General features: G+C 43.3%; 1 long non-coding RNA gene across 1 annotated transcript in view; it reads right to left on the bottom strand.

Moving 5' to 3' along the window:
- The window catches only part of LOC118521480 (uncharacterized), a 125,161-nt gene that overhangs the window by 5,132 nt on the left and 100,981 nt on the right, over nucleotides 1–19,048 (bottom strand). Inside the window, exon 3 of the long non-coding RNA XR_013448153.1 lies at nucleotides 3,997–4,084. This is a non-coding gene — a long non-coding RNA (uncharacterized LOC118521480). The remainder of the gene's footprint in view (nucleotides 1–3,996; nucleotides 4,085–19,048) is intronic.

The raw sequence follows: 19,048 nt of genomic DNA, 5'->3' as shown, positions 1-19,048 counted from the left end.
ACTCCCAGAGGACAAGAATAGTGATTTATTCTTCTTTGTATTCACAAGATTTAGTGTAGTGACTGATTCATAGAAGTTTCCAAATAAAGAGATGAAAATGGACCCACATCCAGAGGTCAGGCAAACCCCAGTGAAAGGGGACAAAAGGAGAAGATGCTTGAAATAGGAGAAAATGTAGGCGGGTAGCAACTGACATTTGGAAGCTTCAGCTCTAAGTGACATCCTGGTTTTAGTAGCGTCTCAACAGCATTGGCAACATCCAGACCTGTGGGTGGTCTGTATGGGGGTGGGGGGATTGCAGAACAGATTCCCAGGAAACTGAACCTCAGACATAGTACCAGGAGGTCAGGATGGGGTAAGCCCTAGAAAAAACAGGGGAACTCAGATGCAAATCTCAGTCATTGGGAACCAGTCATTGGGTTGATTGAACTAACATCCCAGAGTTCCTTAAACTCCCCTTAAATGGAAAGAGGATTGAATCCAGATTTGGAGGCACGGCTGAGCCCACAGGTGTAGATTAAGTGGCTGCACCTGGAGGATTAGTGGACTGCAGGGACAGGAAGCCAAGCCGATCATTAAGGATTCCAGGTGCTTCTCTCCGCCATGGCCTTGCTCAGGTTTGTCTCTATCTTTATGATAGAACCTCAGACTCTCCCCCCACAACTATAGATTTCTACATTCAGATCACCACTCCAGAAAAGTGGCTTCAACCTACTTTCAAAATCATTTGTGCCCTAGAGTTTACATCCTGAAATCAGACTCATGGAGTTGTAATCCAAAGATCTCCTCACCACAATATACTCAAAGCCAGGTTGGGAGCTTCAGTGACTTATTAATAATGTAAAAACCACATATCCAAATGGTTTCGGGGTAAAATGGATATAGGTAATAAATATAAGTGGGATTCTTTTAAGGAAAAAAAAAACCTGTTCGTTTCCTTTTAATGGCTGAAGACAAAAATCTCTCAAGTATCTATACCAATCAGAATAGTTAAAGGAAAAATACAGAAGATTCAGGTCAAGCTAAGAGGATTTGAAATGTAGTTTATATTATTCAATAGCTTCTAAAAATGGGGGGAAACAGATTCTAATTAAATCTGAAAGTCCCAAATCCATATCTAGATCAAACTGTGAAGGGAGAAGCTGACCACATTGGTTTAGAATGATCTTGTTGGCAGTACGGGTACTGGGAGGCAACTCTTCAGTAAAGCATTGGAAAGAGGCCAAAAAGGTCTAAAGTTTTACATTTTCCATGAAAGGTCTAAAGGATGAAAGAGGATTTTCTGTTTTGTTTTGGGGATTTTTTGGGGGGAGGGGGCGTTGTTTTTGGTTTTGTTTTACTATATCAGTCTGGGCACCAGAGAACAATGAGAGGAAGAGATAGAAATGATGGAATATTGGACGAGTGGGGGCCAGACAGAAGGATGGACAAATGGATGGATGGGTGGGTAGATGGACGAGTGGGTGGGTGGGTGAAAAGGCAACATTTTGGAAATGTGGATAAAGTGGGCAAGGTTCTAACTCGGTCACTTGCTTGGTGTTTTCCCCAAAAGGCCACACATAGTTTCTCAAAGTCCTCGTGCTTCGTGGGATGGTCAGGACAAATGCCATATGCAACTCAAGTGTGCGCTAGGACCACTCTGTCCTTTGAGAGTCTAACAACATTGCTGAGACACTACCTCCATGCCATTCCTCATCAAATCTCACAGTCTCCCCAAGATTGCTGTGGTTCTAGGGCTTATATGTTCTTGATCTTGTTACTCAGATTTTTTGTTCCAGCTACATCTAGAAAGCACTCTGTCTATCCTCTTCTCTCTGTTCTGACTCAGATATACAGTTCTACCTTTTTCCTTGATTTACCCCAGATACCGCTCCTATACAGTTCACTGAGAATATAGGAGAACACTGATGGGCGGTGACACAAGACAACCACACAGCAGATGGCGTGGTAAGCGTCACTATCAGGCGGTCCGGCGATCAGAGGGTCCTGCTCCTCTAATCTCACAGCCATCCCTGCAGTGGGGGAGTTTCTCGCTTGCTTGCCTTCTCCTCAGAATCTCTGGCCCCCTGTTACTGTTTGCTTCCACTCTCTCCCTACATTGCTCTCACGTTTTTCTTCTCTGCTCCCAACACTGCACATTCGTGTCTATTTCGTACCCATTCAGGTTTCTCTTCCCCTCCTCCCCCACAGCTCTCCCTGGCTGTGCCACAGGGGCTCCTTATGATCCAACACACCATGAAGGTGTGTCCGAGAAAAAGGCTTTTCTCTCTGTGACAGGGATCGGATTTGTCTCAACGTAGCAATCCACCCCCCGCCAAACCACCACCACACTCTTATCCCAGCAATAATCCTTAGACACCCAGCAACCATTACTGTTAGCTCTGAATCAGGGGCTGAAGGTCCATGCTCCTTACCTCGTCTGTAACCCGGCCCAGTCCAGCCCCACCCACCTTCTCCTCCAGTGGCTCCCTGAAATCCACTTGGCACCTGGGTTTCTTAAAAACCAATTATCTTGAAACATGAAGAGTACACAGGGCCAGGTAATGCTAAAGCCATTTGATTTATTTTACCTTATTTAATGTCACAGCAATCTTATTAGATGGGCAGTATGCCCATTTTACTAATGAAGAGACTAAGGCTCAGAGAGGTTAAATAATTTTCCCAAAGTCGCACAGTTTTCCTCCTTCCAATTCATTTTCATTCCTGTAGCTGAAATGATTTTTCATATCTGTGAGCAGAGTTGTTTTCTAAAAGGGAAATGTCACCTATACTTAAGAGTCCCTTATGGGGGGCGCCTGGGTGGCTCAGTCAGTTAAGCGTCTGTCTTCGGCTCAGGTCATGATCCCAGGGTCCTGGGATCGAGCCCCGCATCAGGCTCCCTGCTCTGCGGGAAGCCTGCTTCTCCCTCTCCCACTCCCCCTGCTTGTGTTCCCTCTCTCACTGTGTCTCTCTCTGTCAAAAAATAAATAAAAAATCTTTAAAAAAAAAAAAAAAAAGAGTCCCTTATGGTTTGCCTCAGGAGACAAACTGAGGGTTGCTGGAGGGGAGGTGGGTGGGGGGATGGGGAATTGGGTGATGGGCATTAAGGAGGGCACTTGATGGAATGAGCACTGAGTATTATATGCAACTGATGAATCACTAAATTCTACCGCTGAAACTAATAATATACTATATGTTAACTAAATTGAATTTAAATAAAAAATAAAAAAAACAAAGTGAAATAAAAGGGAAATGTCACTTTCTTGCTTAAAACTCTTCAGTGGGGTGTTTATACGCCAACAAGGAATCATGGATCACTACATCAAAAACTAGTGATGTACTATATGGTGACTAACATAACATAATAAAATAAATAAAATAAGACTCTTCAGTGGCTGTCAACTGTCCTCAGGGACAAATTTATCATCGGTCCTATCTTTCTCCAAGCCACCCTCTCCTTGCTTCTCCCTGTTCCCTTAGACTCTAGGTTCTAACCACACTGAATTATATGTTGTTCCCCAAACACACCTCCTGTTCTCTGCACCTGTTTTGTCTGTCTGTCATTATCTCCCTACAAGAATGAAAGCTTCTTGGGAGAAGGAACTTTCTTTTGCTCATCACTGCTGTAACCTCACTTACTATCTACAACAGCGCCTGGCACACAGTAGGTCTTCACGTCAGCTGAAATAAGTCAATTGTTCAAGTTCCTAGAGCAAAATGGTAGAGCTTGGATTTGAACCCAGGGCTTTCTGACTCCAGGGTTGACTCTCCTTCCTTTGTCCCAGGCTGCTTCTCGTGAACAGGGCTCTCCACGGGGGCCTTGAGCACAAGTAACATAAAAATAGGAATAGAGGGTGGAGGGGAAGGCGGGTAAAAGTGAAATGGAATTAAAGGAGGTGCCATGGAGGGATTTTGTTTATTTCCCAAATAACTTGGGGCTCCTGCCCAACACGGTACAAGATCCTCAGGCTAGAAGCCCTGGTTCTCATCTCAGCCCAGCCAGTAACTAGTACTCACCACCTAAGAAGTCACATGGCCATCAGGCTTCCATTTCCTCTTCCGGAAAGGTAGTCTGTGGAACAAGGTGATTTAAGGTCCTGAGGGCCTGCAAAAAGTAACAGCAAAATATAATGGTTTTTATTTACCACACCATTATTGTCTGAAGTCCTTCCTGGGGAGCTAAGTATGTCCAGACTGCCGTGTTCGCCCAAAGAGCGCTTCTTTCACTGTTATTTATCTATATGGGCCCAGGTAAAAAATGACTAAAGCCTTGATAGCTTGCTAAGGACAAACTCCGTGAGCACGCCTGTATAATGCCCTGTGGGCAGGAGAGCCTGCCTAGGTGCTCAAGGAAGACATTTTCTTTCTTTTTTTTCTTAAAGATTTTATTTATTTATTTATTTGAGAGAGAGAGAACGAGCAGTGGGGAGGGGCAGAGAGAGAGAGAGAAGCAGACTCCCTGCTGAGCAGGAAGCCCCATGCAGGGCTGGATCCCAGGACCCGGAGATCATGACCTGAGCCCAAGGCAGACGCTTAACCGACTGAGCCACCCAGGCGCCCCAGAAGACATTTTCATTTAGCCAACATAAAGTTACCAAGGCCCTGCACATAGTGCCTGGCAAATAATTATGTAAGTAAGTAACAACAGTCATGTTCCATTCATTGAGTCTCTTGGGGAGCCAGGGAGGGTTTAGACAGGGAAGTCATACAGTCAGATTTGTATGACGCCAGCTTCTATGTGAGTTCCAGACAGCAAGACCGGAGGCAGAGACCAGTTAGAAAATCCACTGCGACAATCCAGGAGAGACTTGATGGGGACCTGAATAAAGTCAGGGGGACGTGGACAGACCGACACCCCTGGGAGGTAGAGAGTGACTGAGGGGAGATGCGATAGGAAAGCACCCCTATGGCCAGCATTGCTGGGCAGGACAGTGATTAGTACTAATCACCACGCTCAAGGCTTGCTTGGTTCACCCGTCCAGGGAGGCAAGATGCCAAGAGGCACAGGTGTTCCACGGCGGCCTCTGCCTCTCCTGATTGCATAAACAGGCCTCCTGCCTTCCTGCCTCCTCAACATCCAGCATCCCCAGGGAGACCTGGCCTCCAGTCCAGGGTGCTCGAGGCAGAGAGGCAGAAGGGGTGCAGGGGTCCAAGAGAGGGTGAGAGCTCCTTATGGGCATTGTTATTCAGACTCTACCAAGTCCTGGAAGGGCTGGTGGTCCCTCCCGTGGGCCCAGCTTCGTGTGATCTTCGCACACTCCACACCCGCTCGCTACCATCTGTTTTCCATCGATGCTGAGCACAGGCTCGTGCGTGTGGTCACAATCGCCCAGAAAAATCACTCTGCCAACAAATATGAAAATGCTCCATTTCATCCTCTCCCTCTCTTTCTCTCTTTTTAACTGACTTATGAAACGGACATTGAAAATATTGGCCCTTTCTATAGTGCCTCTCCCAACCCCAAGGAAAATATAATGACATCGGATTCCCCTTGATATCCAGACTCTATTGAAAGGGAGGGGCACCTCACTGCACACATACAAGGGCCAAACCAAAATAGGAAATATGAGCAAAGTGGTTGCATCCTTTTGCAATCAACTATTATAAAAGCTGGCCATCCCCTGTTCAATAAGAAGACATGGAGTTTCCACCAGGCCCAGTTTTATTTTACATAATTGTAACCATCTCGCATGTCAATTAAGATAGAATGTTACCTTTGGGATGGGATCAATTAGGGCCCTGAAGATTGAATTTGGAATCATGATTAGTCTGTTTTACATTTTGCATTCATTTTCCAAAATATACAATTGTCTGATTCAGCCCAATTTTTAAAAACATATTGTAAACTTATTTATTTTTTTAAGCCAAAACAGACGTGGGAGGCCTGCTAGTAACAGGAACCCTAGCAAAATGGAGGATGGGGTGGTGGGGTTGCTATTTGATTAGAGTCGATTCTTAAATTTCCACAGCAAGAAAATATTGAATGTGGTGTAGTGGTTGCTGGATTTTCTTAAGAACTGAAATCATTACGCTCTGGCTATGATCCAAGTTCTTCCTTTTTTTTTTTTTTTTTTAGGTTACAATTTGAAACGGTGCAGAACATGCTATAGTGTTGTAGTCATTCATGTAATGTCATTGAATCGAGCTTCTGGAAATAGACAAAGGACTTTGTGTCCCAAAATGTTCTTCTGGCGGAAAATTGATAGCAGCATGAGATATGCTATTACTGGGTTTGGTTCTGCCTCCAAATTTGTGCTGACTAAAGTGATTTCATGAGAGAGAGAGAGGGAGAGAGAGAGGGAGAGAGAGAAAGAAAGAAAATGGGTAAATGAGTTGCCACTGTGTGGGGAAGCTAAATGCTTAAAATAAATGCAGCACAGAGGAAAGGCACACATTTCCCAGCAGAGATATGCAAGTTTTTTCAGGGGTCACTAACATAGTGTGAACCTCTTTGCTTGCTTTTCTGAAGTTGTCGTTTCCCAAACGGAGATGATGAACAGGCAAATGCAGGACATGAACCCCCTGGGTAATTCCCCCAAGCCCTCCCCTCCGCAGTGTTGTCCCGCTCATTGTCACCCCTCGTCTGGAGCTTTTGCCAGATTCATCAGGACGACAGGCGAGTCCAGTTTCACCAACCAGGGATGCGATCTGAATGCAAATCAGGCCTCAGCCTGGACCCTCCAGCCAGGACACATGGTGTTGGGCAGAAGCCCAGGCCCGGTCCATTCTTTGCCCCCTAATGCCTTTCCAAGATTTGCCATCTTCATTGCTACAGTCCCTTTCAGAAGGAAAAGCTAGAACTGTTTGTGCATAATGTGAAAGATATGTCAATAAAACCCCTTTCCACATAAATAGTACATCAAAATATTACCAAATAATGCTGGTGACTTTGCCAGCAGGCAGAGGACTCCATCTGGAGATAATATCTTCCAACTGAGAGGCGTCCAAGGTGCCCTTTCCCGGGCAGCGGGCAAGTTGACCATTCTGAGGCTGAATGCCATCCTCTCTGCACATGCAGGCTCTCAGCGATCCCCCTCCTCTCTGGTCCTGCCTAGACCACCCACATCTGGATCTGGGAGCTGTCTGCTCCCCTCCAAAATGAACACCCTGATCCTCTTTCCTCCGTGATGGCAACGGCATGATGCTTTTCTGACCACACCCAATGATACCCAGGTATCCTCCAGAGGTGCTCATAAGCACAATCCTGGATTCTAAGGGGGCACAGAGCAGGCTGGCTGCACCAATATTCTCCATTCACGTTCTTCTATCAACCCAGTGACCACAGCAAAGCTCACTATTGGGTCGGTTCTCAAAGGTGTCAGAAGTGACAGCTTCTGGGGCCCCTGGGTGGCTCAGTCATTAAGCGTCTGCCTTCAGCTCAGGTCATGATCCCAGGGTCCTGGGATCGAGCCCCGCATCAGGCTCCTTGCTCTGCGGGAAGCCTGCTTCTACCTCTCCCACTCCCCCCTGCTTGTGTTCCCTCTCTCGCTGTGTCTCTCTCTATCAAATAAATGAAATCTTTAAAAAAAAAAAAAAAGAAAAAGAAGTGACAGCTTCTGAACAAAGTTTTTCTCACTTTCCCCTAACTCATGGATCTCTCGCCTCTGTTAATTCTTATGTCATTAGAGTCTGAGCCACATAGATATGCTTTTCATTGTTCTCCTTAGTTATTCAACAAATGTCTGCTGAGCATTTATCATATACAAAAACCAGCAAGGCAACAACAGTAAACAAAATATCAGTGGGGGTCACCCCTGTGTACCTCCACGTACAGCTGACCCTTGAACAAAGTGGACTTGAGCTGCGCAGGTCCAATCATATACATTTTTTTACAGTATAGTACTGCAAATGTATTTTCTCTTATGAACGTCTTAATAACAGTTTCTTTTCTCCAGCTTAATTTATTGTAAGAATACGGTATGCAGGGGCGCCTGGGTGGCTCAGTTGGTTAAGCGACTGCCTTCAGCTCAGGTCATGATCCTGGAGTCCCGGGATCGAGTCCCACATCGGGCTCCCTGCTCAGCAGGAAGTCTGCTTCTCCCTCTGATGCTCCCCCCTCTCATGCTCTCTCTGTCTCTATCTCATTCTCTCTCTCAAATAAATAAATAAAATCTTTAAAAAAAAAAAAATACGGTATGCAATACATATAGCATCCAAAATATGTGCTAACCGACCATTTCTATTATTGATAAGATTTCCAGTTCACATTAAGCTGTTGGTACTTAAGTTTGGGGGGAGTCGAAAGTTATAGTAGATTTTTGACTGCGTGGGGCTTGGCACCCCTAAACATCACATTGTTCAAGAGTCAACCATATCAGTGTGAATCCCAGCTACTCTGTTGAAGTCTGAAGGTTTCTGAGAATCCTTAGAGACGTTTGTATTTATGGTCACCCAGGTTCCCTTTGTAAATGCCTTCTCTATCTAGGCCCATATCCACCAGGTCATGAAAAAAGTCATTTCTAGTTATTTAAAACGTCATGCAAAGCTTTTGTGAGTTTTGTGAGTAGGTTTTTGGAAGAAGTTGCTGAGCTTGTGGAAGAAACAGGAGGGAGTGATGCAGCAACACAAGGGCATGTTAAGCATTAAATGTAAAGGGTTGGACCATCCCACCAGCCAAGGATTTCAATATGGGACTTCATTTAGCTTTTTCATAATTCACTCATCTCCTTCCCACCAGCTCAGCCTCACCCTTCATGATTCTCTACCCCTTTGTACTCTTCCTTCTCAGGAGAAAAAAAAAAAAAAAAACTTATTTTCTAGATGCAACTGTTAGAATGATTCCCCTTTTCTTGGGGAAGGCGGGTATTGGGCTTACAACAACACTCACAGCCTTTGATTTCAAATACCCTTAGTGAATCATCAAGGTTATTTTCCCAAGCAAAGAGAGTTTCCTCCCTAAGAAAAACGTTCTACCAACTGTTAAGATGATACATATTTTTCCTTATTATACAAAGAGGTGTGACACAATTCAATTCAGTGTCACTTGCCATTCTCAGAATACATTCTATGTCCTCGGCACCACACTGAGCCCCCAAGCATACAAATTCACTGAATCCCTACCACGCCTTACTGTGTTGGAGAAATTGAGGCTGGGAGCAATATGATTTTCAGATGATAAGAACTATTCTCTTAACCAATAAGTAAGTAACTCTCCCTCACACAATGTAGCAAAATTAATTACTTGCAAGGTTCAATGAGAAGTACAAAAATAAAAAGGCACGATCCCAGCACCAAGTGACTTACAGGATAATGATCCATAAGAAACAGAAGACAGACAGACCTGGATGTAAATCCTCGCTATGTTGTGAATCTGTTGAATGACCCTGAAGAAGTTACTCAACCTCTTTGAGCATAATTAGTATCCTCAAATAAAAAATGGAAATGATAACAGTACATAGCTGGTTAGGTTGTTTTGAGGACTCAGTGAGGTAAGATATGGAAAGTACTCGGCGTCGTGCTTAGTGCATGAGGAGCCCCAAATGAATGCTATCTTTCATTATTATACAGAATATATTTTATAGCTTGCTTTTTGGATTTAGCATTTTATAATGAGAATCTTCCTGCTGCTGAATACCCTTTCAAAACATCATTTAGATGGTTACATACTATCTTATCACATGGCATACCATAATTCATCTCACTCTTCCCTCGCTTCATTTATCTATTGGGGAATAATATTGTTTCTCTTCTCAATATGTTTGACATCTTTCTATATTTAGGCTGTTATGTCTCTCTTTATATTTGCAAAAAGTATTTTTCCAGACGTTTGCCCTTTAATTTTGTTTAAAACATCTTTTGACACACAGTTATTAGTTAATTTTTATGCAAATTTTATCTGCGTTTTCCTTTGTGATTCCTTCCATTACTTTTAAGTTTACAAAATCCTTCCTACACAGAGATTAGAGGGTCATTCACCAACATTTTTTTCTAGTGTGAAGATACATTTTTCAATGTAAAGTGTTCATAAACCAAATAGATTCTGAAATGTAATGTTGGTGGTTTCATCTACACTTGAGCATCCTCAATATCCCATGACTTGAAGGAACTTTTTAACAGTGTTAATAACGCTTTTTTATAACATTGTTTGGGAGATTAAATAAAAACCAAATTTGAGGGGCACCTGGGTACCTCAGTTGGTAAAATATTTGACTTTTGGTTTCAGCTCAGGTCATGACCTCAGGGTCATGAGTTTGAGCCCTGTGTTGAGCCCCGTGGTGGGCTCCACGCTCCACACTCAGCGTGGAATCTGCTTGAGAGTCTCTCTCTCCCTCTGCCTCTATCCCCGCTTGCGGGCACTCTTTCTCTCTTTGTCTCTAAAATAAATAAATAAATCTTTTTTAAAAAATCATATTTGAGTCACTCATCCTGAGCAAGTTAGTCCACTACCTCCTTCTCGAGTAGAGTGATTTCTAAAATCTAAGAAGTTGCACAGATCTCCAGAAATGCTTTCATGAACGTTAAAGCTCTCCTTAGCATGGCCCTGGCCCTTAAAGGGCTCTCTGTTTCCCCTGAAATTCTGAATAATTTAGAGAAAAGACTTTGGAGTGAAGCTGAACCAGATTCAAAGCTCAGCCCTCCTCTCAACACTGTAATTGTCTGAACATGTTCTAGGTAAATCCTCTGAGCCTCTGTTTCCTCAAAACGGAAGAAAATAATGGAACTGAGATCTACTGTGAACATTGAAAAAAGAATGTATGTAAATCTCTTAGCACAACACCTGACAAATAATAAGTGACCAACAAATGTCAGCTATTTTTCCATTTTCTCCACCCCAAGATGCTCATGGTTGTTCTTGAAGTCTAGTTGCCCAGCACAGACTATGGAATAAGATTCCTCAGAACACTATAGCAGGAGGCCTCCCACTTCAGGAGAAGTTTGGCCTTCTAGCAAGCTAGGGTGGCAGTAAGCCAGAGATACTGGGTCCAAAGCATAGTGTATCAGTTTCCTGGGATAGCCATAACAAAGTACCACAAACTGGGTGGCTTCAAACCACAGAAATGTACTCTCTCCTAGGCCAGAAGTCTAAAAATCAAGGTGTCTGTAAGTCTGGGGGCTCTGAGGGAGAAACAGTCCTGTGCTTCTCTCCTAGCTTCTGGTGGCTGCCAGCAACCCTGATCTTCCTGGGCTAGTAGGCACATCTCTCCAATCTTCCATCTTCACATCACCTTCTCCCCTGTGTCTGTCTCCTCTTCTTCCACGGACACTTGTCATTGGCCTTCCTGGGTCATCTAATCTTGAGATCCATAACTTCATTACAACTGCAAAGACCCTTTTTCTGAATAAGATCACATATACAGGTTCTGAAAAGATATATATTTTGGGGGGTTACCACTCCACCTGCTCTACAGAGGGTCCTCCCCATTAAGTGAAAGAGATGGGGTACAAGGAGGTAATATTCAACAATACCTCAGGTTATATCCTTGAGGACCAAATGACCATGACAGCATTTTAATCACCTCCTTTACACATCCAAATCAATACAAAATACAGATATTAAAATGGATTAAAACCATAAGGGTAAAAATGGTTATCAGCTTACTAGGTCAAAAAAGTATATGCTTGAAGGAATCCATAGTCACTTGCTAAAAATTGCAAACATGAGAGTCAGGGATTTCTCCCAGTTTATTTTGAAAAGGCATTCCCAGCCTGACAAGGATTTCGTTATTCTTTCTGCTGCTGATATTCCTATTGATTGGAAAGGAAGATCCCAGGCAGGAAAGTGTCAAGGTGATAGGAACAGTGCCTTGAAAATGCCAGTGCTTTGTAAGTGCTAAAGATAAAACATGACAGAGAGGAACAATCCCTCCATTACTCTCCCTAAAGGTATCTTCTGCCAAATGAAATAAATTGTTTATGTTGTGTGCACCATGTTTATGTATCTTTACTTCCTCTTTCCTGGCGAGTGTTTTGCAAATTGATTAAGGTTGTTATAACTGTGGTTCCTCAATTTCAAGCCCCATTTTCCTTTTTCCAGGTCAACTTCAAGTGAACTTTAAGAGATTCTTCCTTATTGGAAATTTGTAATGCAAATGTAATGCAAAAAAAAAAAATGTGACTTTAAAAAGAAATGTTAGAGGAGAAATTTAATGACTTCATATCTATGGTGTTATTTGTGAATATAAAAGGCATTTCCAAGTCCAAAAAAATAACCAGATCTAGCTATTGGTTCATATAAATCATTCTGTCTTTCCTAAGTATATAGATAAAGAATGAATACTTAACATTACTTACATGTGCTTATTTAATTTTGTTTAAACAAGTCTTTGAACCCATTCATTCTCTTTTCAGCAAATTGTACTGAGTGCCTACACTGTGTGCTATTTCAAGTACTATTTAGGGTGTGCTGTGGGAAAATCAGACACATGCCTCGCATTACCCAACCTAGGTGACCCAACCTCTTCTAGATCTCCCACAGTGATGGAATCTTCATTGCCCTTCTAGAGTAGCTCATGCCATTGTTGAACCTCCCTGGAGTCCACAGGAAGTGGAAAGCAGGTGACAATGCGTGTTCCTGGAGCCACTCCCAAAATTCTGACTCAGCCAGTGACCTGCAATATTAATGACTTGTGCAGGGCCTTTCCAGGTGGTCCACAGACTGTGTGTTGAAAACTATTTACCCAGTGAAAAGGGAATACCAACAAGGCTGCCAAACATGACTTCTGTTTAAGGCTTGCACAGGACTGAGCCTCCTCCTGGTTAGTCACAGGGCTACAATGGGTCTCTCAGATAATCTCCCTGGAATTTCTACCCACTGTCAAACTTCCACCCTTTGGGGTCACACAGAAAAAGTCTTCTCTTGGGTCATTTTCTCATCAGCTGTTTATTGAGTGCCAGTTATGTGTCATGCATGGTTCTTGGAGTGCCAAGGCTCCAGCAAAGAATGAAATAGTCCAAAACCCCACTAGGAGCTCACACTGGAGTGGGGGAATGATCCTCAGTTCTCCTCCTCTCATTTGATGCACACACATATGCATCCATTTCACAAACATGGATTGGACCAGGCATGATGGAGTAGACACTAGTTCCCACCCCCCTTCCAAGGAACCTGTAGTCCAAAGTGAGAGACAAACAAGTTAAACCCTGTAAGGCAGTTTATTGAGTGCAAAGAGGGAAGAGTCTGCAGGTGTTATAAGAACTTAGAAAGGGGCGAGCAAGGAGAGGATCCCAGAAGAAATGACAGTAGACCTAAGCCTTGAAGGACAAGTAGGAATTTAGAGCAGGCACAGGCACATCTACATGAGAGAAGACTAAAAGGAACTCAATATGACTGAAGCAATGGGCGGGGGGGGTGTGGACAGATGGAGGGATGAAGCACAGAGAGGTAGGCAGGGACCCCAACAGTGAAGACTCGATTTTTATCCTGAAGGCCATGGGGAGCCACTGAAATGTGTCCCCCAAAATGGAGTAAACTACTCTGATTTGTGTTCTAGAAAGATCTCTCTGGGTTCGGTGAAAGGAATGGAATTAGAGAGGGGAGAGCAGAATCATAAAGTGAGTTAAGAAGAACTTATTCCAACGGAACAGGCCAGAGTGATGAGAGCCTCAATACACAAAGGCACTGTGTATGTGTTGAAGAGGGGGGCACAGAGTTGAGAGATATTTAAGAAGTGGAATTGGGAACACCCGATGACCAATTAGGTGTCAGGAGTATGGAGGAGAATGAGTCCCTAAAATAGTGGGATGGCAATTACACTCCCCAAATTTCTCTCCATTAGCCTTTCACCAAGATTAATAACCCAGTTTTCAACTTTTAAATCACCCCATTCCTCCCAATCTTTATTGCTATTCACAATAAGTGAGCTGAATTAATAGGAAGCTTGATCGTGGTCTCTGTAGAACAACATCCTCAAGTTGAAACCACCTACTTAAATACCCCAGCCTAGTTTAAATTATCTCCAGAGGGTCAGATCAACTAATAAAAAAGGAACTTGGTGATAATCCAAGACAGAATATCTGAAAGAAGTGGAAATTCTCCTTGCTGAGTAACTGAATCTAAAGTTCATACAAACCAAATTACACCCTATGGCCTTTGGAAAATGATGGCAGGCTTGCGGTAATCACGCAAATCCTGAAGTGATTACCTGAAGGGGCAGTAGGGGGGGGGGGTGTGGTGAGGGCAGGAGGAATGCAATTAAAGAAGGGGTAAACAGAGGCCTTCTGTTATAGTTATGGCTTTTTATTCTCATGCTGATGGTGGGCACATGGGTATTCAGTTCATCATTTTATACACCATCTGACGGGCCTGAAATATTTCAGACATACCTAGGATCACATTCAGGATCTGTTCACAACCTCTGTGATCTGGGCCAAAGGTTCCAGGAGGCCCTGTTTTCGAGTTTAGAGACTTTAGCATGTGCCAACTGTCTTCACCCGGGTACTGGTAGATTCTTGTGTATCTGAGGAGATCGTGTGCATAGAGAGCAATGCCCACAGCTAGCTGTATGTTGATTGCTTCTTGGTATATTAATCACATGTATCTAGTAAATAAAACTTTGAAAATTAAAGGAAAAAGAAGAGAACAAAAAGATCATGATTGAAGCCAGCGGGTTTTACTCAAAGCCCTACACACTTTTGGGGGGGTGGGGGTGGAGAAGGTTGAGCGACCCAGGCTAGGAAATTTTAATTTCCTCCATTTCTCTTTCACAACCAGATTTTAGGCCTGCCTAGTTCACCATATACATATACACACATACAGAAATGTACACATACACATATACATGGCTTATACACACACAATAGGGTTAATGACCTATTAACCAAGTGGACCAAGTGCACCCAACAAAGAGGGGCAACATAAAATTACTGAATGAAAATCCCATTTCCCCTTTATTCACCAAAGGGAAGAATCATGTTTTTCATATGTACTTCTCCATGAACACTTTCGTGATCCCTGTAGGGACACTAAGCTCTCACCAAGGACTGGTACCAGTAGGTGTTGTCTTTTTGCTTACAGTCCTCACTCTACTAAACCCACAATTACCACTCTGATACTCATTGAGTAAACAAATGAGTGAATGGAAAATAAAAGCACAAAATAGAAAACAAATGGATGAATGGTTGGACAATTTGTCTAATCAATTAATTCGCAAATAAATTATGTCCTGTGCTCGTTAAAGCTATAGGTCATCCACAATTTGAACACATATATTAATTTCTGCACATGTTCATTTCGCAGCCAGAATCCATGCCTAACGATATTTTCATGTGTGAACTCTTAGAATCAAGACAAAAGGTCTCCCTTCAACCAACATGATTACCCTTGACAGTAGCAGTATAAACAGACTCGTGTTAGAAATTTGTTAATTATCTTTCTGCCACTCACATCTACTTTGTTGATCTGCTTTACCAAGAGAAGGCTTTTTTCTTGGGCAGCATGTTGGGGGCCTCCTATGTGGAAATCGGCTAGAATGCAAGCAAAGACTATCTAATTGCATACTTTTCCATCACTTTTCTTTCACGGGCAAATCCAAAGGCCAACAAGTCAGCCACAGTAGATTCCTCAATCAACAGAAAGAAATGAAGACCTCAAATTAAAATCTATTTGGTTATTGTTGGGCATTTCCCAGCAGGACTGTGATAGATGGAATGGTGAAATGCAAAGATGTCATCAAGGAGTTGACCATCTAGGTAGGGTTGCAGACATTTCATTCATTTCTTTACTTAACTATTGTTTATTTAACATGTGCTATGAGCCAGGCACTTTGGGTAAACCCTGCTGATAGACATAAACGAAGTGCCATGATCCACTCCCAGAAGGGGTTTGCAGTGCAATAGGCAAGGCAGATATTAAGCAATGAGCATACACACAAATACAAAACTTTAAATGTTACATAGGAAAAGCATGAGATTCTATGAAAGAGCATAGTAGGTTCCTCAGAAGTTAAAAATAGAGCTACACTACAACCCAGCAATAGCGCTGCTGGGTATTTACCCTAAAGATACACATGTAGTGAAAAGAAGGGGCACATGCATCCCAATGTTCATAGCAGCAATGTCCACAATAGCCAAACTGTGGAAGGAGCCGAGATGTCCTTCAATAGACGAATGGATAAAGAAGATGTGGTGCATATATACAATGGAATATTATTCAGCCATCAGAAAGAATGAATACCCACCATTTACATCGACATGCATGGAACTAGAGGATATTATGCTAAGTGAAATAAGTCAATCAAAGAAACACAATTATCATATGGTTTCACTCATAAGTGGAATATAAGGAATAGCGCAGAGGACAAGAGGGAAAGGGAGGGGAAAACTGAAGGGGAAGAAACCAGAGACGGGGAGAAACCATGAGAGACTCTGGACTCTGGGAAACAAACTGAGGGTTGCAGAAAGGGAAGTAAGTGGGGGGATGGGGTAACCGGGTGATAGGCATTAAGGAGGGCATGTGATATGATGAGTACTGGGTGTTACATGCAACTAATGAATCATTGATCATTACATCAAAACTAATGATGTACTATATGTTGGCTAATTGAACTTAAAAAAAAGAAAGAAAGAGCACAGTAGGGGATAATATACTTTATTTTGTTTTATTTTTTATTTATTTGAGAGAGAGAGAGCACAACTGGGGGGAGGGGCAGAAGAAGAGGGAGAAGCAGACTCCCCGCTGAGCGGGAAGCCCGATACAGAACTTGGGATCATGACCTGAGCCAGAGGCAGATGTTTAACCAACTGAGCCACCCAGGCGCCCCAGGGATAATATACTTTAAAGGGAGAGTTCAGAGGTGACCTCTCTGAGAAAGTATCACTTGTGCTGCCCCCATCTGTGACACTTATATTTCATGGTACAGCAAATGTAATAAGAGCTGACACAAGACGCACAAAGCTCTGTAGACATATAGGTTAAAAAGGCCTTTACCTCCAACTAAGGATGACTCCTGGAAGAGGTGCCCCTTTTAGATCTCCTGGCAGGATGGGCAGAGATCAGACATGTGGAGAAAACTGCATGAACAAAGGAACAGAAGAAAGAAAGCCAAGTGTGTCTAAGAAACAGCAAGTAGTTGAGCATAGCTGAGGAACAACATTCAGGGAATGATCAAACGAGACCAGATAGTGGAGGGCCTAGAATGCCCAGCCAAGGAACTTAAACATTATTCTCTAGGCAGTAAGGAGCCATAGAAGGCTTATGAGCAGGGTAGTGGGATGTTCAGACCTGTGTTTTCAGAAGATCGGAATGTCAGATGAGTGGAGAGTGGATCATATGGAAGGACAGAGCAAGAGTGAGCAGAACAACCAGATCCAGATGGGCTTAGGAAAGACAAGCCCATGGTCCACTTGAGAATAGGGGCCTGAAATGGGACAGCGAGCACAATAACGGAGAAGGCATGACAAATGCCAAAGTCAGCAAGGTGATGTGCCTGGCTAGCCATAGTCCAGTCCTGACTGGCCTTGGAAAGTGAGAGGGTGGTATCAGTTGAGATGCTAGTGTCTTGAATCTCTGGGACCAAGGAGATGGTGGTGTCACTAAGCTTGACAGGTAATCAACCAAGAGGAGCAGGTCTGAGGAAGAGATGCTTTGTTTGGTTTGGGATATTGTGTTTAGGGACTTGCAGGGCTCTCTATCCAGCAGACTGTATAAGTTCAGGTCTGTAGCAGCCAAGCTGAGATGCCCAAGCCAGAGGCCAGCGGGCAGACTCAGTGAGACAGCCACAGTCGGGACCTGGAGCCCCAGGGCTCCGCATCTGTTCTGTTTAGCTGGTGAGTTATCGTGAAGTATTTACTGTACTCAAGCCTCCCTGAGAACAGGGACCACAGCACCTAACCTAATATCCTCTGGGATTATTACTGCTAATAACTCTTTATTGGGGAAATCAAATAGCTGTAACTTTTCACTGCTGTTGGAAAAGCTGGAGGGGTGAGTCATGTATTACCCACAGAACTCTGCCCACGCTAGCCACATAGTAAAATTAAGTTCAAATAAAATAGTTTGGAAGAGTGTTTCATTTCAGAAAGGCTTACATTCTTCCTCTTACTGGAAATGAGTGTTACAGGGCATTAAAAAACTCTAGGCCCTATGTGGTGTTTAATATAAGGGCTCCATTTTTTTTCTTCAATCTACATGAGATCAATACTAAAATCCATAAGCAGTAAAAGCAGTTACAATAGGCCTTTACACTGATAGCACTGTACACTTTATGAAACACTTGCCAATGTTACACTTCAGACCCTCAAAACAACCCCGCTTTCCTTCTAGAGAAGCCGAGGCTCAGAGAAGTCATAAGAGGTGCCCAAAGTCACCGAGGCAGGAAGAATCAGAGCCAAGGTGCAGTCTAGAGCTTTGTCATGTTTGTATCATACTGTATATTTGTACAGCACTTCACAGTGTGCAATGCACCATCGTGAGAGCTTAGTAGATCTTCTGGGGCCCTGTAGTTGATCACCATTGACTCCCCTCTACGGTAGGGAGAACTGAGAGGCGGAAAGACTGCATGGTGCCAGGACTCCTGGCTTGGGCTCTCTCTGTCCTCTCCCCACCCTGTGCAGACCTCCTTCCAAGACACCCAGCAAATAGAGTCCATTGATTATTGTTACTGTCAGACAACTGGGACTTCCATCTGTCACATACTATAGGGACTAAAATAGCCCCCTGAACTCTTCCTTTTTGCCATACCCCAACCCTACATGTACTACTGAAAAAGACACTTAAAAAATGCTGCCCTTTTCTTGAAATGCTTCCAAGGCTTCAGATCTGAGAGCCCCCAATCAAACTCCATGGCTTTCCCCCATCCATACATCACCAATTTCATCCCCCTCAAAGCTACTCAATCCAGTATGCCAGCTGATGACCACTCCCGTGAGTCTGCTCAGTTCATCACATGGGCCAATATGCAGAGAATACTGAGTAACCTTGCCCAGTACAGAGCCTGGAAAGTAATTTGAAGGTAACTGAGCTACTTTGAGCCACTTATCCTAGAGCCTGTTATCAGTGGGTATCACAAACCATACTCCAAAAGCATTGAAGGGCAATACAGGTTTTTACCAAAGGTTTCTTTTTTTTTTTTAATTTTATTTTATTATGTTATGTTAATCACCATACATTACATCATTAGTTTTTGATGTAGTG

The sequence above is a fragment of the Halichoerus grypus genome, chromosome 5, assembly GCF_964656455.1.
Source record: "Halichoerus grypus chromosome 5, mHalGry1.hap1.1, whole genome shotgun sequence".
Classification (NCBI taxonomy): Eukaryota; Metazoa; Chordata; class Mammalia; order Carnivora; family Phocidae; genus Halichoerus; species Halichoerus grypus.
Note: the sequence above shows the minus strand (reverse complement) of the source record. Positions and strands in the feature narration are given on the sequence as shown.